Genomic DNA, 23,702 nt, shown 5'->3' on the forward strand with positions numbered 1-23,702 from the left:
TTCCATCATCAGACACAAAGCCAGGAACACTGTCACATCCTTCAGATCAGCACTACAGCCAAGGAGAAGCTGGCTCAGGTGCAGCAACAGATGGGAGGGCCAACCCTGAAACTCATCAGTGAGGTGCCAACACGCTGGAACAGCACACACAGCTGTCAGGGCTGCATGATGAGAGGGAACCAGTGTGGGAACCTCTGGCCTCTCTAAGACAGATTTGACTCCACTGACAGCTGAGGAGTTCACCACCATAGGAGAAGCACTTCTAGTAAACAGAGGTCATTCTAGTAGCCTGGTCCCTCTGTGGTTGAGCTATAATTTTAGGAAATATGGTCATTATTCAATGGTGACATCTCTCTGCTGAATAATGTAGAACTGAACGGATCCACTGGACCTTCTTTTTACAAACAGCAGCATGCAGCAGCTGTCCTGAGTGGAAAACTGCACATTTCTGTTGGTGAGAGTTAATCAAGTGATGGACTTTGTCTCTCAACAGAAGCTGTGTGGAAAAACCCTGCAGCTACGAGCGCTTCAGATTCTGAGAGTGATTCTTCCGCCATTGGCTGGTTTAACCTGACGTCTGACCTTGGAGGTGGCCGAGAGGAGTGTGACATGGCTGCACAGGTAAATCAACTAAAGCAGTGTTAGTCTTTGGCAGCAGGCCAGGCCGACAAATGCTAATGTCTCTGACTGACTGACTGATGAAGTTGGACCATTGGTCAGCAACAATGATGCATGACCACAAATAGAGGCCTGGGTCTTGATGAAGCTCACATGACTGTTAGCATCATTTGGAGGATAGTAGCAACTCTCACCACATCACTGTAGCATCATTTCTTAGGTTCATAGCAACTCTCATTACATCACTGTCAGCATCATTTTCAGGTTTTTAGCAAGGATACTACATTACTGTCAGTATCCTTTTGAGGTTTTTAGCAACTCTCACTACATGACGGTCACCATCATTTTCAGGTTAGTAGCAACTCTCACGACATCACTGTAGCATCATTTCTTAGGTTAGTAGCAACTCTCATTACATCACCGTAGCATCATTTTTAGGTTCGTAGCAACTCTCACTATATTACTTTAGCATCATTTTGAGGATAGTAGCAACTCTCACGACATCACTGGAGCCTCATTTTTAGGTTACTAGCAACTCTCATTACATCACTGTAGCATCATTTTGAGGTTCGTAGAAACTCTCACGACATCACTGTCAGCATCATTTTAAGGTTAGGAGCAAGTCTCACTACATGACTGTCACCATTATTTTTAATTTAGTAGTAACTCTCACTACATTACTGTAGCATCATTTCTTAGGTTAGTAGCAACTCTCATTACATCAGTGGAGCCTCATTTTGAAATAAGTAGCAACTCTCATTACATTACTGTAGCATCATTTTGAGATTAGTAGCAACTTGCACCACATCACTGTCGCATCATTTTCAGGTTTTTAGCAACTCTCACTATATCACTGTCAGCATCCTTTTGAGGTTTGTAGCAACTCTCACTTCATCACTTTCAGCATCATTTTGAGGATAGTAGCAACTCTCACTACATTACTGAAGCATCATTTTGGAGGATAGTAGCAACTCTAATGACATCACTGTAAGCATCATTTTTAGGTTAGGAGCAACTCTCACGACATCACTGTAGCATCATTTTGAGGTTCGTAGAAACTCTCACGACATCACTTTCAGCATCATTTTGAGATTAGTAGCAACTCTCACCATATAACTTTAGCATCATTTTGAGGATAGTAGCAACTCTCACGACATTACTGGAGCCTCATTTTGAGGTTTTTAGCAACTATCACTACATCACTGTGGCATCATTTCTTAGGTTTGTCGCAACTCTCATTACATCACTGTAGCATCATTTTGAGGTTCAAAGAAACTCTCACGACATCACTGTCAGCATCATTTTAAGGTTAGCAGCAAGTCTCACTACATGACTGTCACCATCATTTTGAGGTTAGTAGCAACTCTCACCACATCACTGTAGAATCATTTCTTAGGTTAGTAGCAACTCTCATTACATCACTTTAGCATAATTTTGAGATTAGTAGCAACTCTCACCCCATCACTGTGGCATCATTTCTTAGGTTAGTAGCAACTCTCATTACATCACTGTCAGCATCATTTTGAGGTTTTTAGCAACTCTCACCACATCACTGTGGCATCATTTTAAGGTTTTAAGCAACTCTCACTGCATCACTGGAGCATCATTTTGAGATTTTTAGCAACTCTCACCACATCACTTTAGCATCATTTCTGAGATTAGAAGCAACTGTCACTACATCACTGCAGCATCATTTTGAGATTAGTAGCAACTGTCACTACATCACTGCAGCATCATTTTGAGGTTTTTAGCAACTCTTCCTACATCACTGTCACATCATTTTGAGATTTTTAGCAACTCTCACGACATCACTGTAGCATCATTTGGAGGATAGTAGCAACTCTCACGACATGACTGTCAGCATCATTTTTAAAGGTTTTAAGCAACTCTTACTGCATCACTGGAGCATCATTTTGAGGTTTTTAGCAACCTAATACATTACTGTAGCATCATTTTGAGGATCGTAGCAACTCTCACAACATCACTGTAGAATCATTTTGAGGTTCGTAGCAACTCTCACCACATTACTTTAGCATCATTTTGAAGTTCGTAGCAACTCTCACCACATCACTGTAGCATCATTTCTTAAGTAAGTAGCAACTCTCATTACATCACTTTGGCATGATTTTGAAATTACTATCAACTCTCACCACATCACTGTAGCATCATTTTGAGGTTCTTAACAACTCTCACTACGTTACTGTCAGCATCATTTTGAGGTTTTAAGCAACTCTTACTGCATCACTGGAGCATCATTTTGAGGTCCGTAGCAACTCTCACTACATCACTGTAGCATCATTTGAGATTTTAAGCAACTCTCACTACATCACTGTAGCATCATTTTGAGATTTGAAGCAACTCTCACTACATCACTTTAGCATCATTTCTTAGATGAGTAGCAACTCTCACTGTATCACTGTAGCATCATTTTGAGGTTTTTAGCAACTCTCACTATATCACTGTAGCATCATTTTGAGGGTCGTAGCAACTCTCACTACATTACTGACAGCATCATTTTGATTTTTTTTTTCAACTCTCACCACATCACTTTAGCATCATTTTGAGTTTTTTAGCAACTCTTACCACATTACTGTCGCATCATTTGGAGGATAGTAGCAACTCTCACGACATCACTCTAGCATCATTTTGAGGTCGGGAACAACTCTCACCACATCACTGGAGCATCATTTCTTAGGTACATAGCGACTTTCACAACATCACTTTTGCATCATTTTGAGATTAGTAGCAACTCTCACCACATCACTGTATCATCATTTCTTAGGTTTGTAGCAACTCTCATTACATCACTGTAGCATCATTTTGAGGTTCGTAGAAACTCTCACGACATCACTTTCAGCATCATTTTGAGATTAGTAGCAACTCTCACCATATAACTTTAGCATCATTTTGAGGATAGTAGCAACTCTCACGACATTACTGGAGCCTCATTTTGAGGTTTTTAGCAACTATCACTACATCACTGTGGCATCATTTCTTAGGTTTGTCGCAACTCTCATTACATCACTGTAGCATCATTTTGAGGTTCAAAGAAACTCTCACGACATCACTGTCAGCATCATTTTAAGGTTAGCAGCAAGTCTCACTACATGACTGTCACCATCATTTTGAGGTTAGTAGCAACTCTCACCACATCACTGTAGCATCATTTCTTAGGTTAGTAGCAACTCTCATTACATCACTTTAGCATCATTTTGAGATTAGTAGCAACTCTCACCCCATCACTGTGGCATCATTTCTTAGGTTAGTAGCAACTCTCATTACATCACTGTAGCATCATTTTGAGGTTTTTAGCAACTCTCACGACATCACTGTCAGCATCATTTTAAGGTGAGTAGCAACTCTCACCACATCACTGTAGCATCATTTCTTAGATTAGTAGCAACTCTCACGACATCACTGCAGCATCATTTTGAGATTTTTAGCAACTCTCACGACATCACTGTAGCATCATTTGGAGGATAGTAGCAACTCTCACTACATGACTGTCAGCATCATTTTTAAAGGTTTTAAGCAACTCTTACTGCATCACTGGAGCATCATTTTGAGGTTTTTAGAAAACCGAATACATTACTGTAGCATCAGTTTGAGGATCGTAGCAACTCTCACTACATCACTGTAGCATCATTTTGAGGTTTTTAGCAACCTAATACATTACTGTAGCATCATTTTGAGGATCGTAGCAACTCTCACTACATCACTGTAGAATCATTTTGAGGTTCGTAGCAACTCTCACCACATTACTTTAGCATCATTTTGAGGTTCGTAGCAACTCTCACCACATCACTGTAGCATCATTTCTTAAGTAAGTAGCAACTCTCATTACATCACTTTGGCATGATTTTGAAATTACTATCAACTCTCACCACATCACTGTAGCATCATTTTGAGGTTCTTAACAACTCTCACTACATGACTGTCAGCATCATTTTGAGGTTTTAAGCAACTCTTACTGCATCACTGGAGCATCATTTTGAGGTCCGTAGCAACTCTCACTACATCACTGTAGCATCATTTGAGATTTTAAGCAACTCTCACTACATCACTGTAGCATCATTTGGAGGATAGTAGAAACTCTCACCATATCAGTGTCGCATCATTTTAAGATTTTAAGAAACTCTCACCACATCACTGTAGCATCATTTTGAGATATGAAGCAACTCTCACTACATCACTTTAGCATCATTTCTTCGATGAGTAGCAACTCTCACTGTATCACTGTAGCATCATTTTGAGGTTTTTAGCAACTCTCACTACATCACTTTAGCTTCATTTTGAGATTTTTAGCAACTCTTACCACATCACTGTCGCATCAATTTTAGGTTCGGAGCAACTCTCACTACATTACTGGTGCATCATTTTGAGGTTCGTGGCAACTCTCACTACATCACTGTAGCATCATTTTGAGGATTTTAGCAACTCTCACCACATCACTTTAGCATCATTTTGAGATTTTTAGCAACACTTACAACATTACTGTAGCATTATTGAGGTTCGTAGCAAGTCTCACTTCATTACTTACAGCATCATTTTGAGATTTTTAGCAACTCTCATCACATCACTTTAGCATCATTTTGAGGATAGTAGCAACTCTCACTACATGACTGTCAGCATCATTTTAAGGTTTTAAGCAACTCTTACTACATCACTGGAGCATCATTTTGACGTTCGTAGCAACTCTCACTACATCACTGTAGCATCATTTTGAGGTTTTAGCAACCTAATACATTACTGTAGCATCATTTTGAGGATCGTAGCAACTCTCACTACATCACTGTTGCATCATTTGAGATTTTAAGCAACTCTCACTACATCACTGTAGCATCATTTGGAGGATAGTAGCAACTCTCACCACATCACTGGAGCATCATTTTGAGGTTCGTAGCAACTCTCACTATATCACTTTAGCATCATTTTGAGATTTTTAGCAACTCTCACCACATTACTGTCAGCATCATTTTGAGGTCTTTCGCAACTCTTACCACATCACTGTCGCATCATTTTGAGATTTTAAGAAACTCTCACCACATCACTGTAGCATCATTTTGAGTTTTTAAGCAACTCTTACTGCATCACTGGAGCATCATTTTCAGGTCCGTAGCAACTCTCACTACATCACTGTCGCATCATTTTGAGGTTTTAAGCAACTCTCACCACATTACTGTAGCATCATTTTGAGGTTCCTAGCAACTCTCACTACATGACTGTCACCATCATTTTGAGGTTTGTAGCAACTCTCACTTCATCACTTTCAGCATCATTTTGAGGATAGTAGCAACTCTCACGACATCACTGTAAGCATCATTTTTAGGTTAGGAGCAACTCTCACGACATCACTCTTGCATCATTTTGAGGTCGGTAACAACTCTCACCACGTCACTGTAGCATCATTTCTTTGGTACATAGCAACTTTCACAACATCACTTTAGCATCATTTTGAGATTAGTAGCAACTCTCACTACATCACTCTAGCATCATTTTGAGGTCGGTAACAATTCTCACCACATCACAGTAGCATCATTTCTTAGGTACATAGCAACTCTCACAACATCACTTTAGCATCATTTTGAGATTAGTACCAAGTATCACTACATCACAGTGGCATCATTTCTTAGGTTTGTAGCAACTCTCACCACATCACTGTAGCATCATTTTGAGGTTCGTAGAAACTCTCACGACATCACTTTCAGCATCATTTTGAGATTAGTAGCAACTCTCACCATATAACTTTAGCATCATTTTGAGGATAGTAGCAACTCTCACCACATTACTGGAGCCTCATTTTTAGGTTTTTAGCAACTATCACTACATCACTGTGGCATCAGTTCTTAGGTTTGAAGCAACTCTCACCACATCACTGTAGCATCATTTCTTAGGTTAGTAGCAACTCTCATTACATCACTTTAGCATCATTTTGAGATTAGTAGCAACTCTCACCCCATCACTGTGGCATCATTTCTTAGGTTAGTAGCAACTCTCATTACATCACTGTCAGCATCATTTTGAGGTTTTTAGCAACTCTCACTACATGACTGTAGCATCATTTTTTAGGTTAGTAGCAACTCTCACCACATCACTGTGGCATCATTTTAAGGTTTTAAGCAACTCTTACTGCATCACTGGAGGATCATTTTGAGATTTGAAGCAACTCTCAACACATCACTTTAGCATCATTTCTTAGATTAGTAGCAAATCTCACTACATCACTGCAGCATCATTTTGAGGTTTTTAGCAACTCTTCCTACATCACTGTAGCATCATTTTGAGGATAGTAGCAAATCTCACTTCATGACTGTCAGCATCATTTTGAGGTTCGTAGCAACTCTTACTACATCACTGGAGCATCATTTTGAGTTTTTTGAAACTATTACCACATCACTGTCACATCATTTTGAGATTTTTAGCAACTGTCACGACATCACTGTAGCATCATTTGGAGGATAGTAGCAACTGTCACTACATGACTGTCAGCATCATTTTTAAAGGTTTTAAGCAACTCTTACTGCATCACTGGAGCATCATTTTGAGGTTTTTAGTCAACCGAATACATTACTGTAGCATCATTTTGAGGATCGTAGCAACTCTCACTACATCACTGTAGCATCATTTTGAGGTTTTTAGCAACCTAATACATTACTGTAGCATCATTTTGAGGATCATAGCAACTCTCTCTACATCACTGTAGAATCATTTTGAGGTTCGTAGCAACTCTCACCACATCACTGTAGCATCATTTTGAGGTTCTTAACAACTCTCACTACATTACTATCAGCATCATTTTGAGGTTTTAAGCAACTCTTACTGCATCACTGGAGCATCATTTTGAGGTCCGTAGCAACTCTCACTACATCACTGTAGCATCATTTGAGATTTTAAGCAACTCTCACTACATCACTGTAGCATCATTTGGAGGATAGAAGCAACTCTCACCACATCACTGGAGCATCATTTTGAGGTTCGTAGCAACTCTCACAACATCACTGTAGCATCATTTGGAGGATAGTAGCAACTCTCACCATATCACTGTCGCATCATTTTAAGATTTTAAGAAACTCTCACCACATCACTGTAGCATCATTTTGAGATTTGAAGCAACTCTCACTACATCACTTTAGCATCATTTCTTCGATGAGTAGCAACTCTCACTGTATCACTGTAGCATCATTTTGAGGTTTTTAGCAACTCTCACTACATCACTGTAGCATCATTTTGAGGGTCGTAGCAACTCTCACTACATTACTGACAGCATCATTTTGATTTTTTTTTTCAACTCTCACCACATCACTTTAGCATCATTTTGAGATTTTTAGCAACTCTTACCACATTACTGTCGCATCATTTTTAGGTTCGGAGCAACTCTCACTACATTACTGGTGCATCATTTTGAGGTTCGTGGCAACTCTCACTACATCACTGTAGCATCATTTTGAGGATTTTAGCAACTCTCACCACATCACTTTAGCATCATTTTGAGATTTTTAGCAACTCTTACCACATCACTAGAGCATCATTTTGACGTTAGTAGCAGCTCTCACTACATCACTGTAGCATCATTTTGAGGTTTTAGCAACCTAATACATTACTGTAGCATCATTTTGAGGATCGTAGCAACTCTCTCTACATCACTGTTGCATCATTTGAGATTTTAAGCAACTCTCACTACATCACTGTCGCATCATTTGGAGGATAGTAGCAACTCTCACCACATCACTGGAGCATCATTTTGAGGTTCGTAGCAACTCTCACTATATCACTTTAGCATCATTTTGAGATTTTTAGCAACTCTCACCACATTACTGTCAGCATCATTTTGAGGTCTTTCGCAACTCTTACCACATCACTGTCGCATCATTTTGAGATTTTAAGAAACTCTCACCACATCACTGTAGAATCATTTTGAGGTTTTAAGCATCTCTTACTGCATCACTGGAGCATCATTTTCAGGTCCGTAGCAACTCTCACTACATCACTGTAGCATCATTTTGAGGTTTTAAGCAACTCTCACCACATTACTGTAGCATCATTTTGAGGTTTTAAGCAACTCTCACCACATTACTGTTGCATCATTTTGAGCTTCGTAGCAACTCTCACTACATTACTGTAGCATCATTTTGAGGTTCGTGGCAACTCTCACTACATCCTGTAGCATCATTTTGAGGATTTTAGCAACTCTCCCCCCATCACTTCAGCATCATTTTTAGATTTTTAGTAACTCCTACTACATTACTGTAGCATCATTTTGAGGTTCGTAGCAACTCTCACTACATCACTGGAGCATCATTTTGAGGTTCGTAGCAACTCTCACTACATTACTGACAGCATCATTTGAGGTTTTGAGCAACTCTCATCACATCACTTTCGCATCATTATGAGATTTTTAGCAATTCTCACCACATCACTGTAGCATCATTTTGAGGATAGTAGCAAATCTCACTTCATGACTGTCAGCATCATTTTGAGGTCCGTAGCAACTCTCACTACATCACTGTAGCATCATTTGAGATTTTAAGCAACTCTCACTACATCACTGTAGCATCATTTGGAGGATAGAAGCAACTCTCACCACATCACTGGAGCATCATTTTGAGGTTCGTAGCAACTCTCACAACATCACTGTAGCATCATTTGGAGGATAGTAGCAACTCTCACCATATCACTGTCGCATCATTTTAAGATTTTAAGAAACTCTCACCACATCACTGTAGCATCATTTTGAGATTTGAAGCAACTCTCACTACATCACTTTAGCATCATTTCTTCGATGAGTAGCAACTCTCACTGTATCACTGTAGCATCATTTTGAGGTTTTTAGCAACTCTCACTACATCACTGTAGCATCATTTTGAGGGTCGTAGCAACTCTCACTACATTACTGACAGCATCATTTTGATTTTTTTTTTCAACTCTCACCACATCACTTTAGCATCATTTTGAGATTTTTAGCAACTCTTACCACATTACTGTAGCATCATTTTGAGGTTCGGAGCAACTCTCACTACATTACTGGTGCATCATTTTGAGGTTCGTGGCAACTCTCACTACATCACTGTAGCATCATTTTGAGGATTTTAGCAACTCTCACCACATCACTTTAGCATCATTTTGAGATTTTTAGCAACTCTTACCACATCACTAGAGCATCATTTTGACGTTAGTAGCAGCTCTCACTACATCACTGTAGCATCATTTTGAGGTTTTAGCAACCTAATACATTACTGTAGCATCATTTTGAGGATCGTAGCAACTCTCTCTACATCACTGTTGCATCATTTGAGATTTTAAGCAACTCTCACTACATCACTGTCGCATCATTTGGAGGATAGTAGCAACTCTCACCACATCACTGGAGCATCATTTTGAGGTTCGTAGCAACTCTCACTATATCACTTTAGCATCATTTTGAGATTTTTAGCAACTCTCACCACATTACTGTCAGCATCATTTTGAGGTCTTTCGCAACTCTTACCACATCACTGTCGCATCATTTTGAGATTTTAAGAAACTCTCACCACATCACTGTAGAATCATTTTGAGGTTTTAAGCAACTCTTACTGCATCACTGGAGCATCATTTTCAGGTCCGTAGCAACTCTCACTACATCACTGTAGCATCATTTTGAGGTTTTAAGCAACTCTCACCACATTACTGTAGCATCATTTTGAGGTTTTAAGCAACTCTCACCACATTACTGTTGCATCATTTTGAGCTTCGTAGCAACTCTCACTACATTACTGTAGCATCATTTTGAGGTTCGTGGCAACTCTCACTACATCCTGTAGCATCATTTTGAGGATTTTAGCAACTCTCCCCCCATCACTTCAGCATCATTTTTAGATTTTTAGTAACTCCTACTACATTACTGTAGCATCATTTTGAGGTTCGTAGCAACTCTCACTACATCACTGGAGCATCATTTTGAGGTTCGTAGCAACTCTCACTACATTACTGACAGCATCATTTGAGGTTTTGAGCAACTCTCATCACATCACTTTCGCATCATTATGAGATTTTTAGCAATTCTCACCACATCACTGTAGCATCATTTTGAGGATAGTAGCAAATCTCACTTCATGACTGTCAGCATCATTTTGAGGTTCGTAGCAACTCTGACTACATCACTGGAGCATCATTTTGAGTTTTTTGAAACTATTACCACATCACTGTCACATCATTTTGAGATTTTAAGCAACTCTCACTACATCATTGTAGCATCATTTGAAGGATAGTAGCAACTCTCACCACATCACTGTCGCATCATTTTGAGATTTTAAGCAACTCTCACAACATCACTGTAGCATCATTTGGAGGATAGTAGCAACTCTCACCATATCACTGTCGCATCATTTTAAGATTTTAAGAAACTCTCACCACATCACTGTAGCATCATTTTGAGATTTGAAGCAACTCTCACTACATCACTTTAGCATCATTTCTTCGATGAGTAGCAACTCTCACTGTATCACTGTAGCATCATTTTGAGGTTTTTAGCAACTCTCACTACATCACTGGAGCATCATTTTGAGGGTCGTAGCAACTCTCACTACATTACTGACAGCATCATTTTGATTTTTTTTTTTCAACTCTCACCACATCACTTTAGCTTCATTTTGAGATTTTTAGCAACTCTTACCACATTACTGTCGCATCATTTTTAGGTTCGGAGCAACTCTCACTACATTACTGGTGCATCATTTTGAGGTTCGTGGCAACTCTCACTACATCACTGTAGCATCATTTTGAGATTTTTAGCAACTCTTACCACATCACTGGAGCATCATTTTGACGTTCGTAGCAACTCTCACTACATCACTGTAGCATCATTTTGAGGTTTTAGCAACCTAATACATTACTGTAGCATCATTTTGAGGATCGTAGCAACTCTCTCTACATCACTGTTGCATCATTTGAGATTTTAAGCAACTCTCACTACATCACTGTAGCATCATTTGGAGGATAGTTGCAACTCTCACCACATCACTGGAGCATCATTTTGAGGTTCGTAGCAACTCTCACTATATCACTTTAGCATCATTTTGAGATTTTTAGCAACTCTCACCACATTACTGTCAGCATCATTTTGAGGTCTTTCGCAACTCTTACCACATCACTGTCGCATCATTTTGAGATTTTAAGAAACTCTCACCACATCACTGTAGAATCATTTTGAGGTTTTAAGCAACTCTTACTGCATCACTGGAGCATCATTTTCAGGTCCGTAGCAACTCTCACTACATCACTGTAGCATCATTTTGAGGTTTTAAGCAACTCTCACCACATTACTGTAGCATCATTTTGAGGTTTTAAGCAACTCTCACCACATTACTGTTGCATCATTTTGAGCTTCGTAGCAACTCTCACTACATTACTGTAGCATCATTTTGAGGTTCGTGGCAACTCTCACTACATCCTGTAGCATCATTTTGAGGATTTTAGAAACTCTCCCCCCATCACTTCAGCATCATTTTTAGATTTTTAGTAACTCCTACTACATTACTGTAGCATCATTTTGAGGTTCGTAGCAACTCTCACTACATCACTGGAGCATCATTTTGAGGTTCGTAGCAACTCTCACTACATTACTGACAGCATCATTTGAGGTTTTGAGCAACTCTCACTACATGACTGTCAGCATCATTTTAAGGTTTTAAGCAACTCTTACTGCATCACTGTAGCATCATTTTGAGGATAGTAACAAATCTCACTTCATGACTGTCAGCATCATTTTGAGGTTCGTAGCAACTCTGACTACATCACTGGAGCATCATTTTGAGTTTTTTGAAACTATTACCACATCACTGTCACATCATTTTGAGATTTTAAGCAACTCTCACTACATCATTGTAGCATCATTTGAAGGATAGTAGCAACTCTCACCACATCACTGTCGCATCATTTTGAGATTTTAAGCAACTCTCACTACATGACTGTCAGCATCATTTTAAGGTTTTAAGCAACTCTTACTGCATCACTTTAGCATCATTTTGAGATTAGTCGCAACTCTCACCCCATCACTGTGGCATCATTTCTTAGGTTAGTAGCAACTCTCATTACATCACTGTCAGCATCATTTTGAGGTTTTTAGCAACTCCTACTACATTACTGTAGCATCATTTTGAGGTTCGTAGCAACTCTCACTACATCACTGGAGCATCATTTTGAGGTTCGTAGCAACTCTCACTACATTACTGACAGCATCATTTGAGGTTTTGAGCAACTCTCATCACATCACTTTCGCATCATTATGAGATTTTTAGCAATTCTCACCACATCACTGTAGCATCATTTTGAGGTTCGTGGCAACTCTCACTACATCCTGTAGCATCATTTTGAGGATTTTAGCAACTCTCCCCCCATCACTTCAGCATCATTTTTAGATTTTTAGTAACTCCTACTACATTACTGTAGCATCATTTTGAGGTTCGTAGCAACTCTCACTACATCACTGGAGCATCATTTTGAGGTTCGTAGCAACTCTCACTACATTACTGACAGCATCATTTGAGGTTTTGAGCAACTCTCATCACATCACTTTCGCATCATTATGAGATTTTTAGCAATTCTCACCACATCACTGTAGCATCATTTTGAGGATAGTAGCAAATCTCACTTCATGACTGTCAGCATCATTTTGAGGTTCGTAGCAACTCTGACTACATCACTGGAGCATCATTTTGAGTTTTTTGAAACTATTACCACATCACTGTCACATCATTTTGAGATTTTAAGCAACTCTCACTACATCATTGTAGCATCATTTGAAGGATAGTAGCAACTCTCACCACATCACTGTCGCATCATTTTGAGATTTTAAGCAACTCTCACAACATCACTGTAGCATCATTTGGAGGATAGTAGCAACTCTCACCATATCACTGTCGCATCATTTTAAGATTTTAAGAAACTCTCACCACATCACTGTAGCATCATTTTGAGATTTGAAGCAACTCTCACTACATCACTTTAGCATCATTTCTTCGATGAGTAGCAACTCTCACTGTATCACTGTAGCATCATTTTGAGGTTTTTAGCAACTCTCACTACATCACTGGAGCATCATTTTGAGGGTCGTAGCAACTCTCACTACATTACTGACAGCATCATTTTGATTTTTTTTTTTCAACTCTCACCACATCACTTTAGCTTCATTTTGAGATTTTTAGCAACTCTTACCACATTACTGTCGCATCATTTTTAGGTTCGGAGCAACTCTCACTACATTACTGGTGCATCATTTTGAGGTTCGTGGCAACTCTCACTACATCACTGTAGCATCATTTTGAGATTTTTAGCAACTCTTACCACATCACTGGAGCATCATTTTGACGTTCGTAGCAACTCTCACTACATCACTGTAGCATCATTTTGAGGTTTTAGCAACCTAATACATTACTGTAGCATCATTTTGAGGATCGTAGCAACTCTCTCTACATCACTGTTGCATCATTTGAGATTTTAAGCAACTCTCACTACATCACTGTAGCATCATTTGGAGGATAGTTGCAACTCTCACCACATCACTGGAGCATCATTTTGAGGTTCGTAGCAACTCTCACTATATCACTTTAGCATCATTTTGAGATTTTTAGCAACTCTCACCACATTACTGTCAGCATCATTTTGAGGTCTTTCGCAACTCTTACCACATCACTGTCGCATCATTTTGAGATTTTAAGAAACTCTCACCACATCACTGTAGAATCATTTTGAGGTTTTAAGCAACTCTTACTGCATCACTGGAGCATCATTTTCAGGTCCGTAGCAACTCTCACTACATCACTGTAGCATCATTTTGAGGTTTTAAGCAACTCTCACCACATTACTGTAGCATCATTTTGAGGTTTTAAGCAACTCTCACCACATTACTGTTGCATCATTTTGAGCTTCGTAGCAACTCTCACTACATTACTGTAGCATCATTTTGAGGTTCGTGGCAACTCTCACTACATCCTGTAGCATCATTTTGAGGATTTTAGAAACTCTCCCCCCATCACTTCAGCATCATTTTTAGATTTTTAGTAACTCCTACTACATTACTGTAGCATCATTTTGAGGTTCGTAGCAACTCTCACTACATCACTGGAGCATCATTTTGAGGTTCGTAGCAACTCTCACTACATTACTGACAGCATCATTTGAGGTTTTGAGCAACTCTCATCACATCACTTTCGCATCATTATGAGATTTTTAGCAATTCTCACCACATCACTGTAGCATCATTTTGAGGATAGTAACAAATCTCACTTCATGACTGTCAGCATCATTTTGAGGTTCGTAGCAACTCTGACTACATCACTGGAGCATCATTTTGAGTTTTTTGAAACTATTACCACATCACTGTCACATCATTTTGAGATTTTAAGCAACTCTCACTACATCATTGTAGCATCATTTGAAGGATAGTAGCAACTCTCACCACATCACTGTCGCATCATTTTGAGATTTTAAGCAACTCTCACTACATGACTGTCAGCATCATTTTAAGGTTTTAAGCAACTCTTACTGCATCACTTTAGCATCATTTTGAGATTAGTCGCAACTCTCACCCCATCACTGTGGCATCATTTCTTAGGTTAGTAGCAACTCTCATTACATCACTGTCAGCATCATTTTGAGGTTTTTAGCAACTCTCACTACATGACTGTAGCATCATTTTTTAGGTTCGTAGCAACTCTCACCACATCACTGTAGCATCATTTCTTAAGTAAGTAGCCACTCTCATTACATCACTTTGGCATGATTTTGAAATTACTATCAACTCTCACCACATCACTGTAGCATCATTTTGATGTCATGAGCAACTCTTACTACATCACTGTAGCATCATTTTGAGGTTATTAGCAACTCTCATTACATCACTTTAGCATCATTTTGACATTAGTTGCAACTCTCACTACAACACTGTAGCATCATTTCTTAGGTTCGTAGCATCTCTCATTACATCACTTGGTTATCATTTCTTATGTGAGAAGAAACTCTCACTACATCACTGTAGCTTTATTTTCAGTTAAGAAGAAACTCTCACTACATCACTGTAGCTTTATTTTCAGTTAAGAAGAAACTCTCACTACATTACTGTAGCTTTATTTTCAGTTAAGAAGAAACTCTCACTACATTACTGTAAGCATCAATTTGAGGATAGTGTCAACTCTTACTTCATCACTGCATCATTTTGAGGTTCGTAGCAACTCTCACTCCATGACTTTAGCATCAATTTTTAGGTTTTAATCAACTCTCACTACATTACTGTCAGCATCAATTTGAGCTTCCTAGTGACTCTCACTACATCACTGTCGCATCATTTCTTAGGTTCGGAGCAACTCTCATTACATCACTTTAGCATCATTTTTAAATTAGTAGCAACTGTCATTACATCACTTGAGCATCATTTTGAGGTTCGTAGAACTCTCACCACATCAGTGTAACATCATTTTGAGGTTAGTAGCAACTCTCACTACATCACTGAAGAATCATTTTGAGAATAGTTGAAACTCTCACTACATCACTGTAGCCTTATTTTGAGTTTAGCAGAAACTCTCACTACATTACTGTCAGCATCATTTTGAGGTTTTTAGCAACTCTCACCACATCACTGGAGCATCATTTCTTAGGGTAGTAGCAACTCTTACTACATCACTGAAGCATCATTTTGAGGATAGTAGTAACTCTTACTACACCACTGTCGAATCATTTAAAGGTTCGTAGCAATTCTCACTCCATTACTGTCAGCATCATTTTGAGGTTCGTAGAACTCTCACCACATCACTGTAGCATCCTTTCTTAGGTTAGTAGCAAGTCTCATTACATCACTTCAGCATCATTTTGAGGTTCGTAGCAACTCTCATGACATCACTATCAGCATCATTTTGAGGTTAGTCGCAACTCTCACTACATTATTGTGGCATCATTTTGAGGTTTTTCGCAACTCTCACTACATCACTGTAGCATCATTTGTTTGGTTAGTGGCAATTCTTATTACATCACTGTAGCATCATTTGAGCATCGTAGCAACTCTCACTACATTACTGTAGCATCATTTTGAGGTTTTTCGCAACTCTCACCACATCACTGTAGCATCATTTTGAGGTTCGTAGCAACTCTCACTACATTACTGACAGCATCATTTTGAGGTTTTAAGCAACTCTCACCACATCACTTGAAGAATCATTTTGAGATTTTTAGCAACTCTTACTACATCACTGTAGCATCATTTTGAGGAAAGTAGCAACTCTCACTTCATGACTGTCAGCATCATTTTAAGGTTTGAAGCAACTCTCACTACATCACTGGAGCATCATTTTGAGGTTTTTAGCAACTCTCACAACATCACTGAAGCATCATTTTGAGATTTTTAGCAACTCTTACGACATCACTGTAGCATCATTTTGAGCTTCGTAGCAACTCTCACTACATCACTGTAGCATCATTTTGAGGTTTTAAGCAACTCTCACTAAATCACTGTTGCATCATTTCTTAGGTTTGTAGCAATTCTTTTTACATCACTGGAGCATCATTTCTTAGATTAGTAGCAACTCTCACTACATTACTGGAGCATCATATTGAGGTTCGTAGTGTCACGTCCCCACGGTCACGGGCATGGGGGCGTTGCATTATTTTTGACTTCCTTCCCTTCTCAGGTTCGAGCTTCATGGGGCGGAGCTGCTGACTAATTGGGAGCACCTGGGCCCGGCGTCTCCCAGCTATAAAGCAGGCGATCAACCTGGCCGGTTGTCTCTCGCTCACTCCTCCTGGCCCACGTCGGAGCGATGGTTGTGTTTCTTGAGTTATGTCTTGTTTAGTTCTCTGCATCCATCACACCGCACACATTCACCCCCTGTACACTCATGCACACACTCGCACTCACCACTGACACTACTGATAACCACACTCCACTGTACGTTATGGTTTGCCTTGTGTTGATTTTGCGTTACTAATAATAAATTATTAGTTGTGTTTCACGTTTAGTCTGCGTCTCCCTCCTTCGATGTCACGATTTCTGAGCCGGGTCGTGACAGAAGCAACTCTCACCACATCACTGTCGCATTATTTTGAGATTTTAAGCAACTCTCAGTACATCACTGGAGCATCATTTTGAGGTTCATCGAAACTCTCACTACATCACTGGAGCATCATTTGGAGGATAGTAGCAACTCTCACTACATGACTGTCAGCATCATTTTAAGGTTTTCAGCAACTCTCAGTACATCACTGGAGCATCATTTTGAGGTTCATCGAAACTCTCACTACATCACTGTAGCATCATTTTGAGGATAGTAGCAACTCTCACCACATCACTTTCGCATCATTTATTAGGTTAGAAGCAACTCTCATGACATCACTTTCGCATCTTTTTGAAATTAGTAGATACCCTCATTACATCACTGTCAGCATCATTTTGAGTTCATTATTATCATTGAGGTTATTCGAATCTTTCACTGCATTACTGTGAGCATTATTTTGATTTCATTAGCAATTCTTACGACATCTCTGTTGCATTATATTGAGGTTATTAGCAACTCTTCCTACATCCCTGTAGCATTGTTTTTGAGGTCGTTAGCAACTCTTCCTACATCACTGTAGCATTTTTTGAGGTTATTCGCAAATCTTACGACATCACTCTCAGCATCATTTTGAGATCATTAGTAACTTTAATTACATCACTGTAGCATCGTTTTGAGGTTCGTAGCAAATATTACTACAAGACTGTCAGCATCACTTTGAGGTTATTCGTTACTTTCACTACATTACTGTCAGCATCACTTTCAGTTTGTTAGCAATCCTTAGAACATCACGGTAGCATCATTTTGAGGTTCGTAGCAACTATTACTACAATAATGTCAGTATTATTTTGAGTTTATTAGCAATTCTTACGACATCACTTTCGCATTATTGTGAGTTTTTTAGCAACTCTTACTAGATTACCGTCAGCATCATTTTGAGTTCATTAGCAATTCTTACAACATCACTGTCGCATCATTTTGAGTTCATTAGCAATTCTTACGACATCACTGTCGCATCATTTTGAGGTTATTAGCAACTATTACTACATTACTGTCAGCATCACTGAGTTTATTAGCATCCATCACCACGTGACTGTTAGCATCGTTTTGAGTTCAATAGCAATTCTTACGACATCACTGTCATCATCATTTTTAGGTTACTCGCAGCTCTAACCACATGACTGTCAGCATCACTTTGAGGTTATTCGAAACTTTCACTACATTACTGTTAGTATCATTTTGAGTTTATTAGCAATTCTTACGACATCACAGTAGCATTATTTTGAGTTTCGTAGCAACTCTTACTACATGACTGTCAGCATCACTTTGAGGTTATTCGAAACACTTACTACATTGCTGTAAGCATCACTGAGTTGATTAGCAACTATCACTACATTACAGTTAGCATCATTTTAAGTTCATTAGCAATTCTTCCGACATCACTTTCAGCATCATTTTGAGGTTATTACCAATTCTTCTGACATCACTGTCGCATTATTTTGAGGTTGTTAGCAACTCTTACTACATTACTGTTGCATTATTTTAAGCAACTCTTTCTAACTGACTGTCAGCATCACTTTGAGGTTGTTCAAAACACTGACTAATTACTTTAAGCATCACTGATTTAATTAGCAACTATCACTACATTACTGTTAACATCATTTTGAGTTCATTAGCAATTCTTCCGACATCACTGTCGCAATATTTTGAGGTTCGTAGCAACTTTTACTACATTACTGTCAGCATCACTTTTAGGTTATTCAAAACTTTCACTCCATTTCTGTTAGCATCATTTTGAGTTCATTAGCAATTCTTACTACATCACTGTCGCATCATTTTGAGATCATTAGCAATTCTTCCGACATCACTATCGCATTATTTTGAGGTTCGTAGCAACTCTTTCTACTTTACTGTTGCATTATTTTGACGTTATTAGCAGCTCTCACTACATTACTGTCAGAATCATTTTGAGGTTAATAGCAGCTCTCACTAGATTACTGTCAGCATCATTTTGAGTTCATTAGCAATTCTTACTACATTACTTTTGCATTATTTTGAGGTTAGTAGCAACTCTTACTACATGACTGTCAGCATCACTTTGAGGTTGTTTGAAACACTTACTACATTACTGTAAGCATCACTGAGTTTATTAGCAACTATCACTACATTACTGTTAGCATCATTTTGAGTTTATTAGCAATTCTTACGACATCACTGTATTATCAATTTGAGGTTAGTTTCAACTTTTCCAAAATTACCGTCAGCATCATTTTGAGTTCATTAGCATTTCTTCCGACATCACTGTCGCATTATTTTGAGATTATTAGCAATTCTTCCGACATCATTGTCGCATTATTTTGAAGTTCATAGAAACTCTTACTACATGACTGTCAGCATTACTTTGAGGTTATTCGAAACTTTCACAACATTACTTTTAGCATCATTTTGAGTTCATTAGCAATTCTAATGCGGCTCGAGGCCACGCTGGTTCACCGAGCGACAAGGTGAGCCTTGAAAACGGCATCGGTCGAGCTTCCCGGGCTTGGGATATCCGACATCCGGCATCGTTGTGAGAAACAAAGGGGGCTGCGCACGCGGCAGATTGGCACAAGGTAGGAAAGATCAGGCGCTGTGTCGGCCTCCCTGCCTGTCAGTCAGAAGGCTGTGTCCCTGGAGCTCATGTCTGTTCCTAAGCTCAGCGAGTCATACTTACCTGGCAGGGGAGATACCATGATCAGCAAGGTGGTTCTCCCCGGGTGAGGCTCAGCCATTGCACTGGGGCTGTGCTGACCCTGGTGAATTCCCCAAATGTGGGAATCTCAACTGCATAATTTCTGACAGTGGGGGACTGCGTCCGCGCTCTCCCCTGTGATCGTGTGAAAAAAGGAAAGAAAGAAAGAAAGGCCGACCACGGCGGCAACAACAACAACGGTGACCGCCTGTCCCGGCCAGTTGGCGGTCTCCTCTTGTGCTGGCCAGCCTGAGGAGACCGCGGAGGACGTAGCCTCGATGAGCTCCCAGTATCTCTCACACCTTCCAGCCCTAAATGAAGAGGGCAGGGTTTCTGCCACATTTAGTTGAGGGTCATGGTATCTGACAAGCCCTGGGCTCAGGACAATACATCCACGGCTCGTCTTCGCAGTAAGTGGAATGATACCAGAGAATTCATGCGTGGGAGGAGATCAACTTGGAAAACCCCGACTCCAGGATGAGTCGCTGGCTCGTGGCTTTGAACACCGCTTTGTTTTACTTTGAGTCGCCCCACTAGCATAGCAGGGTGAAGGCACCGATTGCCTTTGCTTTGGATAGCAGTGGGGACAACCAGTGCGCCAGATGTAGTGTTTATGGCACTGCATTTTGTGTCGCCACCCAAAATGTTGCAGTTCCTGCCCACAGCCGCGGCCGGGATTGGCTGTACCGGGGGTGCTGGCTCTCACGTCGGGTGGCTGAAAGGCATCGCTTCTCGGCCTTTTGGCTAAGATCAAGTGTAGTATCTGTTCTTATCAGTTTAATATCTGGTACGTTCCCTATCCGGGAACCATATATTAAATAGCTTTTTGGAACAGGGAGATGGAACGGGAGCTTGCTCCGTCCTTTCCACGCATCAACCTGGTATTGCAGTGTTTCCAGGAGTGGTGCAATGCCCCGCATTTCTCGTCGGAAATAAAACAAGCCTCCGCCAGGCACTCGCTCACCTGCTCCACCCAAAGCCGGACCAGGGTTCTCCTCCTGCACTGCAGCTTTTCCTCAGCCTGCGGCCGCAATGGCCTTCCAGGAACAGTGCGGGCCCCTCCCCTTTTGTCAGGAGCAAATCCCGTGCTCTTCAGGCCAACTCTCGAGTGCTGCACATGAGGCCGGGGCTGGATTTCCGCCCGCGCTGCCGCTGGGCGTCAAGTTGTGGCTCCGTTTGCACTCCAGATAAGGATGGAGGTCCGCTGACGGCACTGCTCTCGGAGCCTTTCCCAAAAGGCTTTGGAATGCACTCTGAAAGACCTGAACCTTCAATGTGCCTGAGCTTCCCGGGCTTGGGATATCCGACATCCGGCATCGTTGTGAGAAACAAAGGGGGCTGCGCACGCGGCAGATTGGCACAAGGTAGGAAAGATCAGGCGCTGTGTCGGCCTCCCTGCCTGTCAGTCAGAAGGCTGTGTCCCTGGAGCTCATGTCTGTTCCTAAGCTCAGCGAGTCATACTTACCTGGCAGGGGAGATACCATGATCAGCAAGGTGGTTCTCCCCGGGTGAGGCTCAGCCATTGCACTGGGGCTGTGCTGACCCTGGTGAATTCCCCAAATGTGGGAATCTCAACTGCATAATTTCTGACAGTGGGGGACTGCGTCCGCGCTCTCCCCTGTGATCGTGTGAAAAAAGGAAAGAAAGAAAGAAAGGCCGACCACGGCGGCAACAACAACAACGGTGACCGCCTGTCCCGGCCAGTTGGCGGTCTCCTCTTGTGCTGGCCAGCCTGAGGAGACCGCGGAGGACGTAGCCTCGATGAGCTCCCAGTATCTCTCACACCTTCCAGCCCTAAATGAAGAGGGCAGGGTTTCTGCCACATTTAGTTGAGGGTCATGGTATCTGACAAGCCCTGGGCTCAGGACAATACATCCACGGCTCGTCTTCGCAGTAAGTGGAATGATACCAGAGAATTCATGCGTGGGAGGAGATCAACTTGGAAAACCCCGACTCCAGGATGAGTCGCTGGCTCGTGGCTTTGAACACCGCTTTGTTTTACTTTGAGTCGCCCCACTAGCATAGCAGGGTGAAGGCACCGATTGCCTTTGCTTTGGATAGCAGTGGGGACAACCAGTGCGCCAGATGTAGTGTTTATGGCACTGCATTTTGTGTCGCCACCCAAAATGTTGCAGTTCCTGCCCACAGCCGCGGCCGGGATTGGCTGTACCGGGGGTGCTGGCTCTCACGTCGGGTGGCTGACAGGCATCGCTTCTCGGCCTTTTGGCTAAGATCAAGTGTAGTATCTGTTCTTATCAGTTTAATATCTGGTACGTTCCCTATCCGGGAACCATATATTAAATAGCTTTTTGGAACAGGGAGATGGAACGGGAGCTTGCTCCGTCCTTTCCACGCATCAACCTGGTATTGCAGTGTTTCCAGGAGTGGTGCAATGCCCCGCATTTCTCGTCGGAAATAAAACAAGCCTCCGCCAGGCACTCGCTCACCTGCTCCACCCAAAGCCGGACCAGGGTTCTCCTCCTGCACTGCAGCTTTTCCTCAGCCTGCGGCCGCAATGGCCTTCCAGGAAAAGTGCGGGCCCCTCCCCTTTTGTCAGGAGCAAATCCCGTGCTCTTCAGGCCAACTCTCGAGTGCTGCACATGAGGCCGGGGCTGGATTTCCGCCCGCGCTGCCGCTGGGCGTCAAGTTGTGGCTCCGTTTGCACTCCAGATAAGGATGGAGGTCCGCTGACGGCACTGCTCTCGGAGCCTTTCCCAAAAGGCTTTGGAATGCACTCTGAAAGACCTGAACCTTCAATGTGCCTGAGCTTCCCGGGCTTGGGATATCCGACATCCGGCATCGTTGTGAGAAACAAAGGGGGCTGCGCACGCGGCAGATTGGCACAAGGTAGGAAAGATCAGGCGCTGTGTCGGCCTCCCTGCCTGTCAGTCAGAAGGCTGTGTCCCTGGAGCTCATGTCTGTTCCTAAGCTCAGCGAGTCATACTTACCTGGCAGGGGAGATACCATGATCAGCAAGGTGGTTCTCCCCGGGTGAGGCTCAGCCATTGCACTGGGGCTGTGCTGACCCTGGTGAATTCCCCAAATGTGGGAATCTCAACTGCATAATTTCTGACAGTGGGGGACTGCGTCCGCGCTCTCCCCTGTGATCGTGTGAAAAAAGGAAAGAAAGAAAGAAAGGCCGACCACGGCGGCAACAACAACAACGGTGACCGCCTGTCCCGGCCAGTTGGCGGTCTCCTCTTGTGCTGGCCAGCCTGAGGAGACCGCGGAGGACGTAGCCTCGATGAGCTCCCAGTATCTCTCACACCTTCCAGCCCTAAATGAAGAGGGCAGGGTTTCTGCCACATTTAGTTGAGGGTCATGGTATCTGACAAGCC

At 41.5% G+C, this 23,702-nt stretch overlaps 5 non-coding genes across 5 annotated transcripts; all 5 read left to right on the forward strand.

Moving 5' to 3' along the window:
• Positions 1-20,338: 20,338 nt before the first annotated feature.
• LOC147271949 (U1 spliceosomal RNA) lies at positions 20,339-20,502 on the forward strand. The gene has a single exon (XR_015116642.1). It is a non-coding gene; the product is annotated as a U1 spliceosomal RNA (small nuclear RNA).
• Positions 20,503-21,088: 586 nt separating this feature from the next.
• On the forward strand, positions 21,089-21,279 carry LOC147271950 (U2 spliceosomal RNA). The gene has a single exon (XR_015117206.1). It is a non-coding gene; the product is annotated as a U2 spliceosomal RNA (small nuclear RNA).
• A 542-nt stretch (positions 21,280-21,821) lies between these two features.
• LOC147271951 (U1 spliceosomal RNA) lies at positions 21,822-21,985 on the forward strand. The gene has a single exon (XR_015116643.1). It is a non-coding gene; the product is annotated as a U1 spliceosomal RNA (small nuclear RNA).
• A 586-nt stretch (positions 21,986-22,571) lies between these two features.
• On the forward strand, positions 22,572-22,762 carry LOC147271952 (U2 spliceosomal RNA). The gene has a single exon (XR_015117207.1). It is a non-coding gene; the product is annotated as a U2 spliceosomal RNA (small nuclear RNA).
• A 542-nt stretch (positions 22,763-23,304) lies between these two features.
• LOC147271953 (U1 spliceosomal RNA) lies at positions 23,305-23,468 on the forward strand. The gene has a single exon (XR_015116644.1). It is a non-coding gene; the product is annotated as a U1 spliceosomal RNA (small nuclear RNA).
• Positions 23,469-23,702: the final 234 nt, after the last annotated feature.

The sequence above is a fragment of the Aulostomus chinensis genome, chromosome 1 (assembly GCF_037954235.1).
Source record: "Aulostomus chinensis isolate RoL2024-O1b breed Wild chromosome 1, RoL_Achi_v1.0, whole genome shotgun sequence".
NCBI lineage: Eukaryota > Metazoa > Chordata > Actinopteri > Syngnathiformes > Aulostomidae > Aulostomus > Aulostomus chinensis.